At 41.7% G+C, this 5,397-nt stretch overlaps 1 pseudogene; it reads left to right on the top strand.

Annotated features, from left to right (window-relative positions):
• Positions 1–1,279: 1,279 nt before the first annotated feature.
• LOC149127874 (signal recognition particle RNA) lies at positions 1,280–1,560 on the top strand (annotated as a pseudogene).
• Positions 1,561–5,397: the final 3,837 nt, after the last annotated feature.

Below are 5,397 nucleotides of genomic sequence, written 5' to 3'. Positions count from 1 at the left end.
AAGGATTTTAAATATTAATATATTAGTTGTAGGCTGGTGTTTAGGAAGTAAGACAGTAGAGAAGAAAGTTAAATTGGACAAGATATTTGAAACAAAGAACAGTTGAAAATAAATTGTGTTACGCCTACCAATGATTATGACAGCGTAAGTTTGAAATAGGATCAAATATATACTTGGGCATAATTGTAATAAAATATAACAAGATTGCACTCTAGGATAGTTGCAATAGAAATGAAGAGATGTAGCAAACAATGATACAGACAGAGAACCACTGGGAATTGTGAATGATTATATTTGCAAAGTAGACAAGACATTGGGTCAATAATGACAAAAGTTGCTTGCCTAAATATTGATCAGTGTAAGCCAATTTCTGCAATGATTAATCCACAAGAATTCAGAGGATGAACACTATTAGAATTTATTTTTACTCAATCATAGTCTAATGAGGGTTGTCAGATGAGTGATCAGCTCTGTCCCAGTCATTCAGGACCCCAGATCCTTTCACTGTGTGTCTCACAGCTTTGCAGGACCTTGACTTCCTATGGTTGAACCTCTGCATCTGGCCAATAGGTGAGGTAAGAGAGAAACGTGAAATGAAATAGTCCGTCAAGTTTTAGAGTCAGTTCCACATAGGAGTGTGCATAAGTTCTACTCATTTTCTGTTGAATAGATCTCAGCCAAGTGACATTAAAGAAGAGAATATAGATATTGGTGAAAAATGAGCAAGTATCTTACAGTTATCAGTAGATGGCAATGCCATGAACTAAAAAAGAAATTGGAAAGCAAGTCCAGTTGGAAAGAAAGAAAATGGGTTCAGAGTTGGTCATGATGAGCTGGTGTTGCATCCATGACTCCATGCTGGCTGAAATATTCTGCAAGTAGTGGTCACTTTGAATTTGAATATTAGGGTGGAGTTCCCATTGTGGGAATCATTAGTATAAATATGGAGTGAAAAGGAGGTTGTGAATGAGAAAAAGGAAAGACCTTGGATGAAACTTTAGGGGGAGACAATGTAATTTAGAGTTGTACAAGAAGAAGAATCAAGGATGCTTAGAAAATGGTAGCCATCTGGGAGGAAAATCTAGAGAACAGACATTCTAGGGAGCCAGTCAGACTAACGTGTGAAAGAGGAAGGGTCAGAATCCTCAAACACTGCAGGAAAGAAGTTGAGAAGAAAGATAAAACAGAAAAAGATTGACAAGGACACAAAAGCTTTGACTTGAAGTGAGAAGTGCAGGAGAGTTAAAGAAATAGTAGGGTAAGAAAAGAATGAGATTGAGCTGTTGAAGTGGTGTGCACCTGTAGTCCCAGCTACTCAGGAGGCCAAAGCTGGAGGATCTCTTGAGTCCAAGAGTTCTGGGCTGTGCTGATCAGATGTTGCTGCACTAAGTTTGGCATCAATATGGTGACCTCCCAGGAGTGGGGGACCACCAGGTTGCCTAAGGAGGGAGGAACCAGTCCAGGGCGGAAACAGATCAGGTCAAGAATGAGATCAATTAGCAATGAATTAAAGCATTTGCAGCAACACTCTGTTGAACTGAATCATATCATAGGTTATTTATTCTACAAATGTGAGAAGACCAAAAGACTTGAGTTTAGATGATGTGGTTTTTAACATAAATCTGGCTAGTCCTGGAATATTGAGCTAAATATTTAAGCTCACTTTTTCTCCCCATATGTGAAACTAACCAATGTTTCCAAGACACCCTCTCCACCATTTTTGAGTCATTTTATTAGGTAAGGCAACACATTATAATAATGAAGAGATTATGTCAGTGAGATGGTGGAGTAGGGGATCCAAGCCTTGGTACCTCACAAAAAATGACAACAATTGGGGCTGCTATCCACGTGTAAAAATAGTTCTAGGAGAGTTCAGGTATCTACTAAAGAATTTACAGTAACATAGTAGAGCAAACAAGTGAACAAAGACAATAAAAAAGAACCCAATAACAACAGTCCAAAAGGGTAAAAATAGCTGAATTTTGCCTGTACCATCTCATCCTGTGGGCCAGCACTGCTCAGCGTAGACAGAAAACTCCCCAGTTTGGAGCTCTTCTTGCAAAGAAAAGGAGAGCTGTTGGACAATCAGCCTCAGCAGGCTTCAAGGGCACTGACTGAATGAATTGCTTTAGTGTCACCTACCCAGATCCCTGGGGAGACCAGAATAAATGAGAACAGCATAAGTGAGACATTGGAATTACCCAGTGCCACAAATTTAATGTGTCCTCAGGATCATGTGTTGGAAGCTTGATTCCTAATTCCACATTGTTTGGTGATTATGATTATCTACCCCTAATGAATAGATTAATGCTGTCATCATAAGAATGAGTTAGTTATCAGGGGAGTGGGCTCCTGATTAAAAAAGAGATGAGTATGGCCCCCTTCCCCCTCCTTCTCTCCTCTTATGATGGCTTTCACTACATTATAACATCATACCCGCCTTTATCAGAAGTGGGCCCTCCTTCCTGGAGGGTTCCCAGTCGAAAAGAAACTCTTATGTTGTTTATAAAACACCCAATCTGTAGAGTTCTGTTATCACAGTCAGAAGCACACTAAGACAGGAATAAAGAAAAAGATGGAGCTATCACTATTAACCACATGGTAGGAGCTCCACTGCTCTGCCATGCACAGGACCCTGGCAGATTTCTCTGCTGAGAACTGCTTCTGTCCTCATAGCCACTCTGCCCCTGCCCTGCGGATTTTACAGCCAATATCCTTGTGGTATTTGCCAGAAGCTTGCTTCATAGAGCACCCCAGCAGCATCTGCCTCCTCGGAAGCCAACAGCCAGAAAAGTTGCCGCAGATTCTCCAGTTTTGCCACCTGGGGCCCTGCAGGTTTTGGACTTCTGATTCTCCAGCTGTCTGATCTGCCAAGTGTTTCTCTCCCTGCTCCTTGGAGTTTCCCAGTCCTCAGACTCTGTATGTGCCAAGTCCAGAAACATGGGGAGGACACCGTGTACATGTCCACAAAGGCCTGAGCCCATGCTGCAGGCATTGATCTCAACTGCGGTGTGCACCTGCAGCTTACCATGTAACCACGTGCACACACACAACTGTTCTACCTCCATCTCTGGCCTCACTACTGCGCTAATTTTTGCCATTGGACCCTGCAGCTACAAACATGCTTGTTGCCAGCCTCAGCCCCATCCATTGAAGCTATGCATGCAAAATCAGCTGGCTCTGAATTTGATTGCCAGCTCCCACTGCCATCTTCCACACACAGCTTCAGAACACCACCAGCAGCCCCCACTACTGCATGTGTGCCAGCAGCTGGCCCCAATTCTTGCCAGCTGTCTCCATTACTGTGCTTGCTCTCTTAACTGGCTGCCATAGCTGGCCTCTGCAACCAGGCACCACCAGGCTTAACACATATAGCCATGCACACACACAGTGGTAGTCCTTACCATCCTGATAAATATACATTTGGCCCTAGCAACTGACCCTGGTCTTGGTCATTTCCACCATTTGCCAACCAGCAGCCAGCTCCTTTTGCCAAATACGTGTCTTCAGTCAGTCACTACAGCTGCGTCTGGGCACATCACAAACCTTGTACCTCACTGCCGCTTTCACTGGTCCATTGCTGCTATACCTAGAGCTATCCTGAGAATCTTGAACCAACATGGACTACCTGCAGCTGTTTCCATGAGGATCATGCATTTGTAAATGTCATGGAGCCCAGCTACCTGAGCAGATGAAACATTATTCCTACCTGGTCTTGGAGTCATTTCATGACCGTACACTTGGTACCCCGTGCCACTAGTAACAGTGCCACAGGGGTTCCAGCCAGCATCCCAGCACACACACACACAAACACACACACACACTCCAGAGGAATTTCTTTATTATGAAAACCAATCTATAAAGTCTCAAAGAAGTCATTGTTTCTTCAAATGTGCAGACAACTACAGAAAGCTGAAACAATCACAAAGAATCCTAGAAATCTAAAGGAGCACAATACACTTCCAGTAAATGATCCTCTCCAAATCAGAGGCCCATAAACTGGCAGACAATTATTGTAAAAAAAAAATTCAGTGAACTACAAGAGAACACAGATAAGTAATTTAACAGTATTGGGAGAACAATGCAAGACAGACACACACACACACAAAACTGAAGTCCACCAGAGAGACTGAAAACAATAAAGGGGGTTGGCACAATGGCGCAGCAGGTTAACACCCTGGCCTGAAGTGCTGGCATCCCATATGGGCGCCGGTTCTAGTCCCAGCTGCTCCTCTTCCAATTCAGCTCTCTGCTATAGCCTGGGAAAGCAGTGGAGGATGGCCCAAGTCTTGGGTCCCTGCATCTGTGTGGGAGACCCAGGAGAAGCACCTGGCTCCCGGCTTCGAATGGGTGCAGCTCTTGCCATTGCAGCCATTTGGGGAGGGAACCAGTGGATGGAAGACCTTTCTCTGTCTCTCCCTCTCACCATCTGTGACTATCTCTCAAATAAATAAACAAATAACCTTTTAAAAAAACAGATGTACAATATAAAAATGTTAATGATTGAATCATAAACAAGATAGAGGAAGGACTTGAAAGCACAGATCTTTTGTATGTGGTACATTTTCTGCTTAAAATAGATTAATGTGATTATAAGATGTCTTATATAAGATTCATGGTAATCACAAACCAAAAACCTGTAGTAAATACATATAACTCATACCACTACAGATCAACAAGTTGTGAAGAAATTAATAAAAGAAAAAAGGAAGAATCTACAAAACATCAGGATCAATTAACAATAACGTTATAACTATAGCAAATGTTATAGTAAGTCCTTACCTATAAGTAAATGCTTTGAAGGCAAATGGGCTAAGTAGGCTGATCAAAAGATATAGAGTAGCTGCATGGCTATGAGGAAGGGATCTGACTATATGTTGCTTAAGAGAGACTCATTTCAACTTTAAAGTCACATGTTGACCAAAAGTGAAGGTAGAAAAAAAATGTTATCTACTAATGGAAAGTGAAAGGGACTAACAAATGGACAAAGTACTTGAGCAATTTTTCCAAAGAAAACATACAGATGACCAACAGGAACTTGAAAAGGTGCTCAATATAACTAATTATCTGGGAAATGCAAATCAAAACCACAATGAAATATCACCTTATACATGTTAGGATGATGATCAGCCAAAAAGCAAAAAAATAAAAATAAAATAAAATGTTGGCAAGGATTTAGAGAAAAGGGAATACTTGTATATTGCTGGTGGGAACATAAATTGCTATAGCTATTAGATAAAACAGTATGCAGTTCACTATGGTTTGAATAGGGTATGACTCTCTAATGAAAGCAGATAGTTGAATCCCAAAGTCATTAGCATAGACATTTAATGCTATTATGGTGTTGGGAAATGGACCCTGGAGGGTGGGGCAGCATTCCTTAGGCCCTTAGGAGAT

This window comes from Oryctolagus cuniculus, chromosome 2 (assembly GCF_051225735.1).
Source record: "Oryctolagus cuniculus isolate XC-2025 breed Fujian yellow rabbit chromosome 2, ASM5122573v1, whole genome shotgun sequence".
NCBI lineage: Eukaryota > Metazoa > Chordata > Mammalia > Lagomorpha > Leporidae > Oryctolagus > Oryctolagus cuniculus.
This window is presented reverse-complemented; position numbering and strand designations above follow the sequence as displayed.